Source organism: Arachis ipaensis, chromosome B7, assembly GCF_059453495.1.
Source record: "Arachis ipaensis isolate K30076 ecotype BB chromosome B7, ASM5945349v1, whole genome shotgun sequence".
Lineage (NCBI taxonomy): Eukaryota > Viridiplantae > Streptophyta > Magnoliopsida > Fabales > Fabaceae > Arachis > Arachis ipaensis.
Window position 1 is genome coordinate 39,375,068 of NC_142442.1, and position 20,375 is coordinate 39,395,442.

Genomic DNA, 20,375 nt, shown 5'->3' on the forward strand with positions numbered 1-20,375 from the left:
CTACTCCTCTTTTGCAGGTACCAGTTTTCTATAAGTGCATCAAAGCGTCTTCGATTAGACAGATATTGAAATAACAAGTGAATTAAAATTTGTGAAAGAATAAAAGAAGTCAAAAACAATAAATTCGAAAAGGAAATTAATTGAAACAAAAAAGGTTGCGTTGAAATTTAAAAAAACCAGTAAAGGTGCCTTCGACTGGGTCAAAGGGCTTTTGACATGAAAATTAAAAGTACTGGAATATAAATTGCATTCGAAAATTAAATCCTTACCTAAAACGTAAATTTGCTTGAAAAGTAAAGTTTACAGAAAGATATATTGAAAAGATAAAGACATGTGGAAGGAACCCTACAGATAATTAAGTCGAAGCAGACTCAGTAAGTCTCTGGGGATGTGAGTGTGCGTGAGTAATTTCTGAAGCAAAGTTCCAACTCCTATTCCATAAAACTTTCTAATATTTATAGTTCACTTCTGTAACTGATTATCAATTACATGGTGCTTTCCTGAGTGCGCACTCCCAGGTAACCGCTCCCGCTCTTTTGCTAATAAAATATTACCCATCAATTCTTCACGTGATGAAAGCCTTCAACCTCTCCACCTATGTAACCGTTCGATCTATCATTCGAGCAACTATTTGGTTTTCTATTTGAATACCTATTCGATTAAGCCTGCTCGATTTAATGAGGTGTCCAAAATCAAGTTAGTGACGAGTAACTCCCTACTAATGCTTGCACGAGCGCTTCTTCGATATCTGCCTCCATCCCAATTATCTCTTTAATACTTTGAATTGACTCATCCTAAACAAAAAATATTTTTCGACTAACAGGTGTATATATGTAATTGATGTATGGTATAATAACTATGATTTTCAATTGTAACAGAATCAATTTTTAAACCCAAAGCTCAAACTCTTTTTCTCTCTTCTTTTCTTTCTTTTCTTTCACTTTCTTTCAACCTTCATGAATGTCCTTAACAATTCTCTTCTCTATTAAGCTCACTGCATGGGTTTGGAACTTAGCTATCAAGAAGTTAAAAACAAGAATAAAATTAAAATTTATTTTAAATATTAAAAATAAAATTAAATAAATTAAACTATATTTTTTTAAGGTTTTTAAAACATTGAGAAACAATAAGTTTATCCAAAAAATTTATTATTTAAAATACAATGATGGGTGAATTTATCCTCGAATCCAACTTAAAGGGTTACTACTACATATGTAACACCCTACCACACAGAGCTTTATGCTTAAGTCGTAAAACAGAGGTGGTGTAGTATTACAACCTCAAAAAAAAAAAATATATATATATATATATATATATATATATATATATATATATATATATATATATTGGAAGAATATAATATACGAGAAGCCTTGAAGAATAGGTAAAGCAAAATCGCAAAAAATAAAAGTGCAACGCTCCGGGATAACGTAACTTGCGTGCGAAGAAACTAAAGCACACACACACACACACACACACACACACACACACACACACACACACACACATATATATATATATATATATATATATATATATATATATAAAAAGAGAGTAGAAGGTCAAGGGTACAACTTAAGCAAGCTCCTAACTCAGCCTGCGAAGCTAAGGCTGGCCGGAGAATATTTATGTACATACATATAGATAACCATAACCCAAAATACATCAAAGTAACCCTAATTCTCCATAAGCCTCTATGAGATGTAACAGTAAAGTATATATATACATAAGGAAAGTCTGTACATATATAGATAACAAAATAAAACAAAATGTAAACTCCCAAAAGCACACTTCGCTGTAGAGGAATCCAGATGCTTAGCGAGGTGCCTCTCAACCTGCATCTGAAATCCACAAATATCGTATGGGATGAGAACCGGGGGTTCTCAGCATGGTAAAGGTGTTACGCACATAAGATATAAGGTCCTGGGAATGCCAGAGGCAATCTTAGAATGCCGACACTCTGATTTTAAAACTTAAAGAACTAAAACAGAAACCAAGAATCAGGGTGATTTTCTAAGGCTTTCTAAACTTAACCAATTCCTTAAATCTAAGTAAAACTTACCTAGAACCCTAAATCTCTCTACCTTCCCTCTATTTCTCTATCTCCGATGAAATTACACAGACAATGGCACACACAGGTAGAATACAAGTAACATAGACAACAAATATAACAAATAGCATATTATAATCACTTAGGAAATTCCAATTAATGCACAAGCAAAGCGAACAATATGCACATGATGTATGCTTGTCCTATGGCTGATGAGTCTCATCTGTTAGTTATAAAGCCAAACTCGACATGTCCGGTAGCTAACCCTGGACAGAACACCAAACACGGAGCAAGTGGGACAATGCCTCAACCCTTGCATCTTACCCGCGTACCTGGAGCAGGGGACAACCTCACCATTGCCTCTTACCCAGGCGGTGTTATAGTTCTCAACCCAGAGTAAGCGGCGACAGAATTCCACCCTTGCATTTTACCCGGAGCTTCGAACTCTTAACCGGAGCAAGTGGATATACCACTGCATCTTACCCAGCAATCTCGCTTCTTACCCGGAGCAAGTGGATAAGGCCATTGCGCCTTACCCGGAGGCATAATACAATCACATTCAATCCCATCATCATTAAAATTTATTCAAATCAACCACCATCACACCTTAAAGTCATCATCATTTTCAACCCATCTTTCACTCAATTGAAATTCGTTATTATCATCTTCATAATTATATAAGTTTAATTAACACTTCTCAAGCTTAAAATCGCCCCCTTTACAATCATTAGTTCATTACTCCACAACTTGCTTCACTCCCAAGTTACCTCTGCTTCCTAGCTTCCTCTTATTACTAGGCTTACTACTATGAACTAGTTTTAAAGGAATGAAAATAGAGGTTTAAAAGTTCAAAATTTAGCTTTAAAACACAAAACCTTAATTTGCTGAAACAGGGGCCACGCGTACGCGTGTTTGTGCGAATTTCCATGGTCGCGTCATGTGCAGGTGGTCACGTACGCAACCCCTCAAAACCATTGTTTGCGTACGCAAACACACTGCTCACGTATGCAAGATGCCAAACCCAAAGAGTTTGGTCGCGTCGCGTGCAGTGGTTGCGTACGCAAGCTGTGCAGAATAGCAAAAATAATGAATGCTGCAGAATTTTCAGTTCTGCCCTCCAAACTTTCGATGCGCATAACTTTTTTTGTTTTAAAATATTTTTCATCTATTCTTAAATGGCGTAAACCTCCCAGACCCAATTTTCATATGAAACAGGTTTGAAACAATTTGGGGGTCCGGAAGCCGAGTTATGGCTCGCCGAAGTTCAGCTAAAAATTCGTTTTACACAAAAACCTCAAACCTCAATTTTCACTCAACAATTCCAAGGTTCTTGATAAACCACTATTTCATGGTTTATATTGTGTTTAAATCGTGTGGTTTTATCATGATCTTTGCCCACTTATTCATTAAATAAGCATGCATTTATATTTCCTTCCTAAAGATGTTTTATGGTTGAAAACTTGCTTCCTAGAGACTTTTAATTATGTATTTTATTTCTCCCTTATTCCATTCGATGCCGTGATCTGTGTGTTAAGTGTCTCAGGCTTTATAGGGCATGAATGAGTTGGAGATTGGAAGGGAAGCCTGCAAAAATGGAAGGAACACAAGAAATTGAGGAGATGACCAGCGAGAAGCGACGCGGCCGCATGGATGACGCGACCGCGCGGAAGAGAGCAATTTGAAGCGACGTGGCCGCATGAATGACGTGACCGCACGGCATGGAATAGCACGAGTGACGCGGCCGCATGGGCGACGCGTCCACGTGGCAAAGCAGAAACGCGAATGACGCGTCCGTATGAGCGACGCGATCGCGTAACGTGCGCGATCTGCATAATTTGCAGATTCGCTGGGGGCGATTTCGAGCCCTATTTTGACCCAGTTTTCGGCCCGGAACAGTAGACTAGAGCCAGAGAACATGCAGAAACCAAAAACAACATTCATTCTACACGGTTTTAGTTTTTAGATCTAGTTTTACTCCTCCTCTAGGTTTTTTGTTCTCTACACATTCATAGTTCTTAGGATTTTAGTTTCTTTAGCTTTTTGCATTGTGATATTGAGAAGAGTTATTACCTCATCAAGACTTCGTCATTCTAGTTCGTTTTCTTTACTTGGCTTACTCTTCCATGTTCCTTGCTTTGTTTAATTTTACCATTGGAATATTTTTAGCATTATTTAATACAAGGATCACTTTTATTTTTAATTGATTATTTTCAATTTTTATTTATAATGTCTTTCTTTAATTCCTTTTCATATGCTACGAATTTTACCTTTACAATGAGTGAGTAGTTCCCTAACTTGATGGGGAGTTGATTGAAAGGAACCCTTGAGTTGGAAGGTTCAAGAGAAAGATTGCAATTGGGTTATTGTTGGATTGCTCTCTAATTCCTAACACCAATCCTCCCCAGAGTGGATTGGGACTTGTGAATAGAACAGCATCCCAACTTGTTTTACCTCCCTTTACTTAGTAAAGGATAACTAAACGAAATAACTCTCAATTGTCAATTAACCTTAAGAGTGTTCCATCAAGAATAGGGCTTCCATGTAATCAACTCCCAGTCAAGGCTTTTATTTACATTATTCAATTTTATCAATTTAATTTCTTGTTTACTCAACTCAACTCTTTTCAAAAACATCTGATTAATAAAATAGCACCATTTCCTGCAACTCGTTGGGAGACAACCTGGGATTCATACTCCCAGTATTTTAAATTCAATTTTCTGTGACACCTTTCTAAATTGATAGGCGGATTTCTGGCGAGTTAAGAACTATACTTGCAACGTACATATTTCAACAATTTTTAATTCGCCAAATTCTGCCCGCATCAATTTTTGGCGCCGTTGCCGGGGAGTTGCAATAGAGTGCTAAAGTTATTAATTAGAATTTATTTATTTACATTTTATTTTACTTCGCTACTATGAGCTGCCTGTTTCTTTCGTCAAATGACGCGTTCACTTCCTGATCCGCGCTTGCTAATATTCGATCCTGAAATTGAAAGGACTATTTCACGAATAAGGCGAGCTCGGCGTCAGTTAGTCCGCTCTGAGGGTGGATCTGAAAGCGAACTTGAGGAAGAAACCAGCTCCCGCTCTACTGATTCGGTTGATTCACGTGTAGACGACATGGCAGAACCTAGGAGAGTTGCCATTGGTGCACGAAATTGTGATCTCAGGCAACGGCGCCAAAAACTCTGTACGCACGTCTTAATAAATCGTTTTTCATTCACAACTTCGATACAACTAACCAGCAAGTGCACTGGGTCGTCCAATTAATAAACCTTACATGAGTAAGGGTCGATCCCATAGAGATTGTTGGTATGAAGCAAGCTATGGTCATCTTGTAGATCTCATTCAGGCGGATATCAAATGGTTATAGAGTTTTCGAATAATAATAATAAATAAACAGAAAATAAAGATAGAAATACTTATGTATATCATTGGTGAGAATTTCAGATAAGCGTATAGAGATGCTTTCGTTCCTCTGACTCTCTGCTTTCTTGCTGTCTTCATCCAATCAGTCCTACTCCTTTCCATGGCTGGCTTTATGTAAGGACATCACCATTGTCAATGGCTACTTTTCATCCTCTCTGTGAAAATGGTCCGATGAGCTGTCACTGCATGGCTAATCATCTGGAGGCATCACCGTGGTTAATGGCTGCATCCCATCCTCTTGTGAAAATGGTCCAAATGCTCTGTCACAGCACGGCTAATCATCTGAGGTTCTCGATCATACTGGAATAGGATTCACCCTCCTTTTGTGTCTGTCACTACGCCCAGCACTCGCGAGTTTGAAGTTCGTCACAGTCATTCAATCCCAGAGTCTTACTCGGAATACCACAGACAAGGTTTAGACTTTCCGGACTCTCATGAATGCCGCCATCGCTCTAGCTTATACCATGAAGATTCTGACTAAGAGATCCAAGAGATACTCATTCAATCGAAGGTAGAACGGAAGTGGTTGTCAGGCATGCGTTCATAGGGAATGATGATGATTGTCACGTTCATCACATTCATGTTGAAGTGCGAATGAATATCTTAGAAGTGAAATAAGTTGAATTGAATATAAAACAGTAGTACTTTGCATTAAATCATGAGGAACAGCAGAGCTCCACACCTTAATCTATGGAGTGCAGAAACTCTACCGTTGAAAAATACATAAGTGAATACAGGGTAAGCATGGCCGAGTGGCCAGCCTCCCATGGAGGTCTAGAGATCTAAAAGTGATCAAAAGATGTCTAATACAATAGTAAAAAGTCCTATTTATACTAAACTAGCTACTAGGGTTTACAGAAGTAAGTAATTGATGCATAAATCCACTTCTGGGGCCCACTTGGTGTGTGCTTGGGCTGAGCTTGAATGTTGCACGTGCAGAGGCTCTTTCTGGAGTTGAACGCCAGGTTGTAACGTGTTTCTGGCATTCAACTCTAGTTCGTGACGTGTTTCTGGCGTTTAACTCCAGACTGCAGCGTAGAACTGGCGTTCAACGCCCTTTTGCGTCATCTAAACTCGGCCAAAGTATGGACTATTATATATTTCTGGAAAGCCCTGGATGTCTACTTTCCAACGCAATTAGAAGCGCACCATTTTGAGTTCTGTAGCTCCAGAAATTTCATTTTTAGTGCAGGGAGGTCAGAATCCAACAGCATCAGCAGTCCTTCTTCAACCTCTGAATATGATTTTTGCTCAAGTCCTTTAATTTCAGCCAGAAAATACCTGAAATCATAGAAAAACACACAAACTCATAGTAAAGTCCAGAAATGTGAATTTAACATAAAGATTAATAAAAACATCCCTAAAAGTAACTAGATCCTACTAAAAACATACTAAAAACAATGCCAAAAAGCGTATAAATTATCCGCTCATCACAACACCAAACTTAAATTGTTGCTTGTCCCCAAGCAACTGAAAATCAAATAGGATAAAAAGAAGAGAATATACTATAAATTTCAAACTATCAATGAAACATAGCTCCAATCAGATGAGTGGGACTTGTAGCTTTTTGCCTCTTGAATAGTTTTGGCGTCTCACTTTATCCATTGAGGTTCAGAATGATTGGCATCTATAGGAACTCAGAGTTCAGATAGTGTTATTGATTCTCCTAGTTCAGTATGTTGATTCTTGAACACAGCTACTTTATGAGTCTTGGCCGTGGCCCTAAGCACTTTGTTTTCCAGTATTACCACCGTATACATAAATGCCACAGACACATAATTGGGTGAACCTTTTCAGATTGTGACTCAGCTTTGCTAAAGTCCCCAATTAGAGGTGTCCAGGGTTCTTAAGCACACTCTTCTTTTGCTTTGGACCTTGACTTTAACCGCTCAGTCTCATGTTTTCACTTGACACCTTCATGCCACAAGCACATGGTTAGGGACAGCTTGGTTTAGCCGCTTAGGCCAGGATTTTATTCCTTTAGGCCCTCCTATCCACTGATGCTCAAAGCCTTGGGATCCTTTTTATTTACCCTTGCCTTTTGGTTTTAAGGGTTATTGGCTTTTTGCTCTTGCCTTTTGGTTTTAAGAGCTTTTGGCTTTTTCTGCTTGCTTTTTCTTTTTCTATTTTTTTTCGCCATTTTTTTTTTGCGAGCTTTGTTCTTTGCTGCTTTTTCTTGCTTCAAGAATCATTTTTATGATTTTTCAGATTATCAAATAACCTGTCTCCTTGTCATCATTCTTTCAAGAGCCAACATATTTAACATTCTAAAACAACAACTTCAAAAGACATATGCACTGTTCAAGCATTCATTCAGAAAACAAAAAGTATTGTCACCACATCAATATAATTAAACTAAGTTCAAGGATAAATTCGAAACTCATGTACTTCTTGTTCTTTTGAATTAAAACATTTTTTCATTTAAAAGAGGTGATGGATTCATAGGACATTCATAACTTTAAGACATAGTTACTAACTACTAATGATCATGTAATAAGACACAAACATAGATAAGCACTTAACATAGAGAAAACGAAAAACAGAGAATGTAAGAACAAGGAATGAGTCCACCTTAGTGATGGTGGCGTTTCCTTCTTGAGGAACCAATGATGTCCTTGAGCTCTTCTATGTCTCTTCCTTGTCTTTGTTGCTCCTCCCTCATTGCTTTTTGATCTTCTCTTATTTCATGAAGGATGATGGAGTGCTCTTGATGTTCCACCCTTAGTTGTCCTATGTTGGAACTTAATTCTCCTAGGGAGGTGTTGATTTGCTCCCAAAAATTCTGTGGAGGAAAGTGCATCCCTTGAGGTATCTCAGGGATTTCTTGATGATGAGCTTCCTCATGTGTTTCTTGAGCTCCATGAGTGGGCTCTCTTGTTTGCTCCATCCTTTTCTTAGTGATGGGCTTCTCTTCCTCAATGGGAATGTCTCCTTCTATGAAAGCTCCAGCTGAGTAACATAGATGGCAAATAAGATGAGGGAAAGCTAGCCTTGCCAAGGGGGAGGGCTTTTCGGCTATTTTGTAGAGTTCAAGGGAGATGACTTCGTGAACTTCTACTTCCTCTCCAATCATGATGCTATGGATCATGATGGCCCGATCCACAGTAACTTTGGATCGGTTGCTAGTGGGGATGATGGAGCGTTGGATGAACTCTAACCATCCTCTAGCCACAGGCTTAAGGTCCAGTCTTCTTAATTGAACCGGCTTGCCTTTGGAGTCAATCTTCCATTGAGCTCCTTCCACACATATGTCCATGAGGACTTGGTCCAACCTTTGATCAAAGTTGACCCTTCTAGTGTAGGGGCGTGCATCTCCTTGCATCATGGGCAAGTTAAACGCCAACCTCACATTTTCCGGACTAAAATCCAAGTATTTTCCCCGAACCATGGTGAGATAATTCTTTGGGTTTGGGTTCTTACTTTGATCATGGTTCCTAGTGATCCATGCATTGGCATAGAACTCTTGAACCATTAGGATGCCGACTTGTTGGATGGGGTTTGTTAGAACTTCCCAACCTCTTCTTTGGATTTCATGTCGGATCTCCGGATACTCATTTCTCTTGAGCTTGAAAGGGACCTCGGGGATCACCTTCTTCTTGGCCATAACATCATAGAAGTGGTCTTGATGAGCTTTGGAGATGAATCTTTCCATCTCCCATGACTCGGAGGTGGAAGCTTTTACCACACCAAACTTAGAATATTGCTCGCCCTCGAGCAAAAGAAGAAAGAATAGTAGAAGAAGAAGAAGAAGAAGAAAATATGGAGGGGAGGAGGGAGAGGTGTATTCGGCCAAGAAGGGGAAGAGAGGGTTGTGTTGTGTGAAAATGAGGAAGAATGGAGGGCTATATATAGGGAAGGGAGGGGGTAAGGTTCGGCCATAAGGGTAGGTTTTGGGTGGGAAATTGATTTTGAATTTTGAAGGTAGGTGGGGTTTATGAGGTAGGTTTATAGGGAAGAGTGGATGGATGTGAGTGGTGAAGTGGTGATAGGGAAGACAGATTGAGGTGATTGGTAAAGGGTTTTGGGGAAGAGTGTTTATTGGGAAGAGAGGATGAACATTGAGAAGAGGGAAGAGAGTGAGTGGTGGTAGGTGGGGATCCTATGGGGTCCACAGATGCTGAGATGATCCTGTGGGGTACACAGATCCTGAGGTGTCAAGGAATTGCATCCCTGCACCAATTAGGCATGTAAAATGCCTTTGCATGCAATTCTGGCGTTTAAACACCGAATTGATGCTTGTTCTGGGCGTTCAGCGCCCAGATGCAACATATTTCTGGCGTTGAACGCCAGCCAGATGCTCCTTACTGGCGTTTAAACGCCAGTAGGATCCTCCTCCAGGGTGTGATTTTTCTTCTGCTGTTTTTTTTTATTCCGTTTTCAATTTTTATATTTATTTTGTGACTCCACATGATCATGAACCTATAAGGACATATAACTAATAAAAATATAATTAAATAAAAATTGGGTTGCCTCCCAACAAGCGCTTCTTTAATGTCAATAGCTTGACAGTGGGCTCTCATGGAGCCTCACAGATGTTCAGAGCATTGTTGAGACTCCCCAACACCAAACTTAGAGTTTGGATATGGGAGTTCAACACCAAACTTAGAATTTGGTTGTGGCCTCCTAACACCAAACTTAGAGTTTGACTGTGGGGGCTCTGGTTGACTCTGTTTTGAGAGAAGCTTACTGTGCCTCTTTTCCGTGTTTACAGAAGGATGTCCTTGAGTTTTAAACTCAAGGGAGTCCTCATTCAATTGAAGGACTAGTTCACCTCTGTTAACATCAATCACAGCTCTTGCTGTGGCTAGGAAGGGTCTTCCAAGGATGATGGATTCATCCTCATCCTTCCCAGTATCTAGGATTATGAAATCAGCAGGGATGTAAAGGCCTTCAACCTTTACTAACATGTCCTCTACTTGTCCATAAGCCTGTTTTCTGGAATTGTCTGCCATCTCTAATGAGATTTTAGCAGCTTGTACCTCAAAGATTCCCAGTTTCTCCATTACAGAGAGTGGCATGAGGTTTATTCCTGACCCCAGGTCACATAGAGCCTTCTCAAAGGTCATGGTGCCTATGGTACAAGGTATCAGGAACTTTCCAGGATCCTATTTCTTCTGAGGCAATCTCAGTTGATCCAATGCATTCAGTTCATTGGTGAACAGGGGAGGTTCATCTTTCCAAGTCTCATTACCAAATAAATTGGCATTCAGCTTCATGATTGCACCAAGAAACTTGGTAACTTGCTCTTCAGTAACATCCTCATCCTCTTCAGAAGAGGAATACTCATCAGAGCTCATGAATGGCATAAGGAGGTTCAATGGAATCTCTATGGTCTCTAGATGAGTCTCAGATTCCTTTGGTTCCTCAGAGGAAAACTCCTTGTTGATCACTGGACGTCCCAGGAGGTCTTCCTCACTGGAATTCACGTCCTCAACCTCCCTTACAGGTTCGGCCATGGTAATTAATTCAATGGCCTTGCACTCTCCTTTTGGATTCTCTTCTGTATTGCTTGGGAGAGTACTTGGAGGGATTTCAGTGATCCTTTTACTCAGCTGGCCCACTTGTGCGTCCAAATTTCTAATGGAGGATCTTGTTTTATTCATGAAACTCACAGTGGCCTTAGATAGATCAGAGACTAAATTTGCTAAGCTAGATAGATTCTGCTCAGAATTCTCTGTCTGTTGCTGAGTGGATGATGGAAAAGGCTTGCTATTGCTAAACCTGTTTCTTCCACCATTATTAAAGCCTTGTTGAGGCTTTTGTTGATCCTTCCATGAGAAATTTGGATGATTTTTCCATGAGGGGTTATAGGTGTTTCCATATGGTTCACCCATGTAATTCACCTCTGCTATTGCAGGGTTTTCAGGATCATAAGCTTCTTTTTCAGCAGATGCCTCTTGAGTACTGTTGGATGCAGCTTGCATTCCATTCAGACTCTGAGAAATCATATTGACTTGCTGAGTCAATATTTTGTTCTGAGCCAATATGGCATTCAGAGTATCAATTTCAAGAACTCCCTTCTTTTGAGGCGTCCCATTACTCACAGGATTCCTCTCAGAAGTGTACATGAACTGGTTATTAGCAACCATGTCAATGAGTTTTTGAGCTTCTACGGGCGTTTTCTTTAGGTAAATGGATCCACCTGCAGAAGTATCCAATGATATCTTAGCTAATTCAGACAGACCATCATAGAATATATCCAAGATGGTCCATTCTGAAATCATGTCAGAAAGACACTTTTTGGTCAGTTCCTTGTATCTCTCCCAAGCTTCATAGAGGGATTCACATTCTTTCTGTCTGAAGGTTTGAACATCCACTCTAAGCTTACTCAGCTTTTGAGGAGGAAAGAACTTGGCTAAGAAAGCCTTGACCAGCTTATCCCAAGAGTTCAGGCTATCTTTAGGTTGAGAATCCAACCATATTCTAGCTCTGTCTCTCACAGCAAAAGGGAAAAGCATGAGCCTGTAGACTTCAGGATCTACTCCATTAGTCTTAACAGTATCACAGATCTGCGAAAATTCAGTTAAGAACTAAAAAGGATCTTCAGATGGAAGTCCATGGAACTTGCAGTTCTGCTGCATCAGAGAAACTAATTGAGGTTTCAGCTCAAAATTGTTTGCTCCAATGGTGGGGATGGAGATGCTTCTTCCATGTAAATTGGAATTAGGTGCAGTAAAGTCACCAAGCATCCTCCTTGCATTATTATTATTTTCGGCTGCCATCTCCTCTTCCTGTTCGAAAATTTCTGTAAGGTTATCTCTGGATTGTTGTATTTTAGCTTCTCTTAGTTTCCTCTTCAGAGTCCTTTCAGGTTCTGGATCTGCTTCAACAAGAATGTTCTTGTCCTTGCTCCTGCTCATATGAAAAAGAGGGAACAGAAAAATAATAATAATAGGGATCCTTTTTACCCAGGTATAGAGGTTTCCTTATGTGAGTAGAAGAAGAAAAGAGTGTAATGTAAAGAAGGAAAAAAGAGAAAATTTGAACACAGATGGAAGAGGGGGTTCGAATTTGGGTGAGATGAAGTGTTAGTAGATGAATAAATAAATAGAAGGAGATGTAAGAGAAAGAGAATTTTTGAAAATTATTTTTGAAAAATGGTTAGTGATTTTCGAAAATTAAAATTGAATTTTGAAACAATTTGTTAATTAAAAAGAATTTTTGAAAAAGAGGGAGATATTTTCGAAAATTAGAGAGAGAGTTAGTTAGTTAGTTTTGAAAAAGATAAGAAACAAACAAAAAGTCAATTAGTTAGTTAGTTGAAACAAATTTGAAAATCAATTTTGAAAAGATAAGAAGATAAGAAGTTAGAAAAGATATTTTAAAATCAAAAATTTTTTTGAAAGAGATATGTTTTAAAAAGATATGATTAAAAAGATATGATTTTGAAAAAGATAAGATAAAAAGATATTTTTGAAAAGATATGATTGAAATTAGTTTTGAAAAAGATTTGATTTTTAAAATCACAATTAATGACTTGATTCACAAGAAATCACAAGATATGATTCTAGAACTTAAAGTTTGAATCTTTCTTAACACGCAAGTAACAAACTTGAAATTTTTGAATCAAAACATTAATTGTTGATGATATTTTTGAAAATTATGAGATAAAATTAAGAAAAATATTTTTGAAAAATATTTTTAAAATTTTTGAAAATAAATAAAAAAATAAAAAAAGATTTGATTTTTGAAAAAGATTTTGAAAAAGATAAGATTTTTAAATTGAAAATTTGATTTGACTCATAAGAAACAATTGAATTTTAAAAATTTTTGAAAAAGTCAATCCAAATTTTCGAAATTTATGAGTGAAAAAGGGAAAGATATTTTTTTTATTTTTGAATTTTTATGAAGAGAGAGAAAAACATGAAAAAGACTCAATGCATGAGAGTTATGGATCAAAACAATGAATGCATGCAAGAATGCTATGAATGTCAAGATGAACACCAAGAACACTTTGAAGATCATGATGAACATCAAGAACATATTTTTTTTGAAAAATTTTCAATGCAAAGAAAACATGCAAGACACCAAACTTAGAAATCTTTCATGTTCAGACACTATGAATGCAAAAATGCACATGAAAAACAAGAAAAGACACAAAACAAGAAAACATCAAGATCAAACAAGAAGACTGGCCAAGAACAACTTGAAGATCATGAAGAACACTATGAATGCATGAATTTTTCGAAAAATGCAAAGAATTTTTAGAAAAGATGCAATTGACACCAAACTTGAAATTGACTCAAGACTCAAACAAGAAACACAAAATATTTTTTATTTTTTATGATTTTATAATTTTTTTGTATTTTTCAAAAATTATTTGTGAAAAAGAAAAATAAGGATTCCAAAATTTTTTAATATGAATTCCAGGAATCTTGCACTCTTAGTCTAAAGCTCTAATCTGAGGGTTAGACATGGCTTAAGAGCCAATCAAGCTTTAGCATGTAAATCAAGTGGATCAGGAACAGCAGCAGGTGGATTAGCAACAACTAGCTTGCTCTTGATAATGTTGGGTTGGAAGCCCCAGTCCAAATAAATTTAGACATGGCTTTACAGCCAGTCAGGCTTCAACATGCTTCATGAAACACTGGAATTCATTCTTAAAAAATTTTAGAATAATTTTTGAAAACAGATGAGAAATTTTTGAAATTTTTTTTTTTTGAAAATAGAATAAGAAGAAAATTACCTAATCTGAGCAACACGATGAACCGTCAGTTGTCCAAACTCAAACAATCCCCGGCAATGGCGCCAAAAACTTGGTGCACGAAATTGTGATCTCAGGCAACGGCGCCAAAAACTCTGTACGCACGTCTTAATAAATCATTTTTCATTCACAACTTCGATACAACTAACCAGCAAGTGCACTGGGTCGTCCAAGTAATAAACCTTACGTGAGTAAGGATCGATCCCACGGAGATTGTTGGTATGAAGCAAGCTATGGTCATCTTGTAGATCTCAGTCAGGCGGATATCAAATGGTTATGGAGTTTTCGAATAATAATAATAAATAAACAGAAAATAAAGATAGAAATACTTATGTATATCATTGGTGAGAATTTCAGATAAGCATATAGAGATGCTTTCGTTCCTCTGACTCCCTGCTTTCCCGCTGTCTTCATCCAATCGGTCCTACTCCTTTCCATGGCTGGCTTTATGTAAGGACATCACCATTGTCAATGGCTACTTTTCATCCTCTCTGTGAAAATGGTCTGATGGGCTGTCACTGCATGGCTAATCATCTGGAGGCATCACCGTGGTCAATGGCTGCATCCCATCCTCTTGTGAAAATGGTCCAAATGCTCTGTCACAGCATGGCTAATCATCTGAGGTTCTCGATCATACTGGAATAGGATTCACCCTCCTTTTGCGTCTATCACTATGCCCAGCACTCGCGAGTTTGAAGTTCGTCACAGTCATTCAATCCCAGAGTCTTACTCGGAATACCACAGACAAGGTTTAGACTTTCCGGACTCTCATGAATGCCGCCATCGCTCTAGCTTATACCACGAAGATTCTGACTAAGAGATCCAAGAGATACTCATTCAATCGAAGGTAGAATGGAAGTGGTTGTCAGGCACGCGTTCATAGGGAATGATGATGATTGTCATGTTCATCACATTCATGTTGAAGTACGAATGAATATCTTAGAAGCGAAATAAGTTGAATTGAATATAAAACAGTAGTACTTTGCATTAAATCATGAGGAACAGCAGAGCTCCACACCTTAATCTATGGAGTGCAGAAACTCTACCGTTGAAAAATACATAAGTGAATACAGGGTAAGCATGGCCGAGTGGCCAGCCTCCCATGGAGGTCTAGAGATCTAAAAGTGATCAAAAGATGTCTAATACAATAGTAAAAAGTCCTATTTATACTAAACTAGCTACTAGGGTTTACAGAAGTAAGTAATTGATGCATAAATCCACTTCTGGGGCCCACTTGGTGTGTGCTTGGGCTGAGCTTGAATGTTGCACGTGCAGAGGCTCTTTCTGGAGTTGAACGCTAGGTTGTAACGTGTTTCTGGCGTTCAACTCTGGTTCGTGACGTGTTTCTGGCGTTTAACTCCAGACTGCAGCATAGAACTGGCGTTCAACGCCCTTTTGCGTCATCTAAACTCGGCCAAAGTATAGACTATTATATATTGCTGGAAAGCCCTGGATGTCTACTTTCCAAAGCAATTGGAAGCGCGCCATTTTAAGTTCTGTAGCTCCAGAAATTCCATTTTGAGTGCAGGAAGGTCAGAATCCAACAGCATCAGCAGTCCTTCTTCAACCTCTGAATCTGATTTTTGCTCAAGTCCCTCAATTTCAGCCAGAAAATACCTGAAATCACAGAAAAATACACAAACTCATAGTAAAGTCCAGAAATGTGAATTTAACATAAATACTAATAAAAACATCCCTAAAAGTAACTAGATCCTACTAAAAACATACTAAAAACAATGCCAAAAAGCGTATAAATTATCCGCTCATCAACCATCCAGGAGGAAGGAGCCCCTAATTTTACAATGCAACCGTTTCAAGCGCGTCACCCAGCAGTGGCTACAGATTTTGAAATAAAGACCGCACTGCTCAATTTGATGCCCAAGTTTTATGGTTTACCTGCTCAAGAGCCCATCAAGCACCTGAGAGATTTCCAGGCAGCCTGTTCTACTGTCAGGCGTGATGGTACAGATGAAACTTCAATTCTGCTGAAAGCTTTTCCATTTTCTCTTGAGGAAAAAGCAAGAGAGTGGTACTACACTCAACCCCTAGCAAACGTATCCAACTGGGATACGCTTAGAAAAGAGTTTTTGGAGAAGTTCTTTCCAGCTGAAGTTACTGATAAACTGAGGAAAGACATTTCCACGATTGTTCAAGATGATAACGAGACTCTCTTTGAATACTGGGAGCACTTCAATAATCTTCTGGAAGTATGCCCCCACCACAAGATTGACAAGATAGTGTTACTCAGCTATATCACACAGGGTATGAGGCCCCAAGATAAGACCACATTGGAAAGTGCTAGTAATGGGTCTATGAAGAAGTACAAGACCACTGATGAGGCATGGCAATTGATCAGCGACTTAGCTGAATCCACTAGGAATCACAGACAGAAGCAAGGCCGCTCAAAAGCCGTTGCAGAAGTATCCTCTAGCAGAGAGACTGCTGCTCTAACTCAGAGTATCTGTGAGATGACTAACTTGCTGAAGCAGATGCAATTGAATCAACAACAAGTTCAGCAAGCTCAACCTCCTTCACCACAGCAAAACCAACAGTTAGTCCCATAGAGGGTTTGCAAAATTTGTACTGATTATAGCCATTATACTGATGAATGCCCGCAACTCCAATAGGAAGACAACATGGTGGCATCCACTCATAACTTCTATGACCGCCCCAACCAAGGGTACAATCAAGGTGGAAATAATAACCATGGATGGCAGGACAATTCTAACCAGAATTGGAGGGATAACAATAATAGAGGAGGCAGAGATAATCAGGAAAATCAGAGGTGGAATAATAACAACAACAGACAGCAGAACCAACCTTACAGAGCACCTCACCTGCTTTAATGAATACCCAACAGCAGACCTCTCAATTTACTCACCCTTCTTCATCTCCTAATGAAGAATTACTAAAATTTTTTGAGCGAAGTCAACAGACCATGGAAAATAACATTAATGCCAGTCTGAATGGTCTAACCGCTATCCTGCAAGCTCTTGTCTCACAGATTGGATCAATGCAAAATTCCAGTAACCAACCTTCAAGCTCCACTGGAATTCCCTCTCAACCATTACCCAATCCAAAGGGAGGCATTAATGCCATCACCCTAAGGTCCGGAACCACACTGCAGGAGAGGAATCAGGAGGAGCCAAGCTCACCAGACCACGCCTCAGCTGAAGAGGTAGTAGAAATAGAAGATGTCGAAGAAGAAGAGGACATACAGGACATGGCTGAAGAAGAAGAAGTGAAACAACAAGAGGAAGCACCAAAAGGCGCAGACACTGCAGAAAACACTACTCCCATTCCCTTTCCACAACTTGCAAGGAAGCCCAGGAAGCAACTGGAACCCGATCCCAAATGGTAGAAATATTCAAAAAGGTTGAGGTAACCATTCCTCTTTTTGATATTATTCAACAAGTACCTAAATATGCAAAGTTTCTAAAATATTTATGTATACATAAAGACAAAATTAATAAATTAGAAACTATTCCTTTAGGTAGTTCCATATCTGCTTTAATGGGAGGATTACCTGAAAAATGTAGTGACCCAGGTCCTTGTATAGTAAGTTGTACTATTGGTGGAGTAGTAATTTATGATTGCATGTGTGATTTAGGAGCATGTGTTAGTATAATGCCTTTGTCTATATATGATATTTTGAGGCTCCCTCCTTTAAAAAGGTCGGTAGCTCACTTTGTGTTAGCAGATAAAAGCATTATTACAGTGGCTGGAGTTGCTGAAGATGTTTTAGTGAACATTAAAGGGCTTACATTTCCCACTAATTTTTATATCTTGGAGATGCCCCATAATGACTCAGATAAGCCATCATCAATCCTACTTGGAAGACCATTCCTGAAGACATCAAAATTCAAATTGGATGCTTTTTCAGGAACATACTCTTTTGAAATAGATGGCCGAATAGTAATCTTCAATCTGAATGGAGTCATAAACAACCCTCCAGAAGATCATTCTATCTTCCAGTGTGATGTCATAGATGAAAGTGTAGCTGAAGTTCACAAGGAAGAATTAGAAGAGAGGCACATTGGACCAGGTCCAAGTGTGGGGACCCTCTTAACTGACAATGAGGGCACTTCGCCATTTTCACAAGCTCCAAATAATCCAGAGCCTGCCCATGATCAGAATTTAGAGTTGAAACCCCTCCCTCCACATCTCAAATATGCTTATCTTGAAGATGAGCAGAAGTTTCCGGTCATCATTGCAAGGGAACTTACTTCTCAACAAGAAGAGCAGTTACTTGATGTACTGAGGAAGCACAAGAAGGCAATTGGGTGAAGTTTGGCAGACATAGTAGGCATCAACCCTCAAGTATGTGAGCACAAAATATTTTTAGAAGAGGGAGCAAGACCTGTCCGTCAACCCCAAAGAAGATTGAACTCCCACTATCTTGGAAGTTGTCAAAAAGGAAGTGACTAGACTATTGGAAGCAGGTATCATCTATCCCATTTCAGACAGTGAATGGGTCAGCCCAGTACAAGTGGTGCCCAAGAAGTCTGGAGTCACTACAGTGAAGAATGAACATGGAGAGCTCATAGCAACTAGAGTTCAAAATGCTTGGAGAGTCTGCATTGATTATAGGCGTGTCAACCAAGCAACCCGTAAGGATCACTACCCACTTCCATTTATTGATCAAATGCTGGATCACCTGTCAGGTAAATTACATTATTGTTTTTTAGATGGTTACACAGGTTATTTCCAGATTCATATAGCTCCTGAGGATCAGGAAAAGACCACTTTTACATGTCCTTTTGGAACTTATGCTTACAGGAGAATGCCCTTTGGCTTGTGCAATGCACCAGCTACTTTTCAAAGGTGTATGATGAGTCTTTTCTCTGATCTTATTGAGGACTGTATGGAAGTTTTTATGGATGATTTTAGCGTTTATGGTGATTCTTTTAGCCTTTGCTTAGATGGATTATCTAGAGTATTGGATAGATGTGTCAGTACAAACCTTGTATTAAATTTTGAAAAATGTCACTTTATGGTAAAACAAGGGATTGTACTAGGACATGTGGTATCTAATACCGGCATTTCTGTAGACCCATCAAAGGTGAATGTTATTTCTAGTTTACCTTACCCCTCTTTGGTGAGGGAAGTCCGTTCGTTCCTTGGCCATGCAGATTTTTACAGGAGATTTATTAAGGATTTTAGTAAGGTAGCACTTCCCTTATCCAGATTACTGCAGAAGGATATCGAGTTTGCGTTCAGTGAGGATTGTAAAGAAGCGTTTGATAAGCTAAAGACTGCCCTGACTCAAGTCCCAATTGTGAGAGGACCAGACTGGAGCCAGCCATTTGAAATCATGTGCGATGCTTCCAACCATGCAGTAGGAGCAGCGCTGGCTCAGCGTGAAGGTAAGGACCCTTTTGTTATTGCTTATGCGTCTAAGACTTTAGACACTGCCCAATCCAATTATACTACTACTGAGAAAGAGCTTCTTGCTATTGTTTTTGCTCTGGATAAATTCCGAGCTTATTTACTTGGTACTAGAGTAGTAGTGTATTCGGATCATGCAGCTTTAAAGTATCTATTAGCTAAAAAAGAGTCCAAACCAAGGCTTATACGTTGGATACTGCTACTACAAGAATTTGATTTAGAAATAAAGGATAGGAGTGGTAACCAGAATTTAGTGGCAGACCACTTGAGTCGCCTTGAGCACATTAAGGATGATTCTACTCCTATAGATGATAATTTTCCTTTTGATAACCTGCAAGCAGTATCTGAGGTATCTCCTTGGTATGCACCTGTAGCTAATTATCTAGTTAGCCGCACATTTCCTCCAAACTTTTCTAAGCATCAAAGAGACAAGCTGAAAAGCAAGTCTAAATATTATATATGGGATGACCCATATTTATGGAGATGTGGCGCTGATCAGGTAATTAGACGGTGTGTGCCTCAATCAGAATTCCAGTCCATCTTAGAGGCCTGTCACTCATATGAGAGTGAAGGACATTTTGGCCCTCAAAGAACTGCTAGAAAAATCTTAGACTGTGGATTCTGGTGGCCTACTCTTTTTAGAGACGCTGCTGAATTTTGTAAATCTTGCCTCCCATGCCAAAATTTTGGTAATATATCCAAGAGGGATGAGATGCCTCAACAATATATGCTTTTCTGTGAAATCTTTGATGTTTGGGGCATTGACTTCATGGTTCCATTTCTAAATTCTAATTGTTATTTTTAT

At 38.9% G+C, this 20,375-nt stretch overlaps 1 non-coding gene across 1 annotated transcript; it reads left to right on the forward strand.

Annotated features, from left to right (window-relative positions):
• The first annotated feature begins 11,700 nt into the window (after positions 1-11,700).
• Positions 11,701-11,804, forward strand: LOC148550907 (small nucleolar RNA R71). Its single transcript, XR_015893468.1, has one exon. It is a non-coding gene; the product is annotated as a small nucleolar RNA R71 (small nucleolar RNA).
• Positions 11,805-20,375: the final 8,571 nt, after the last annotated feature.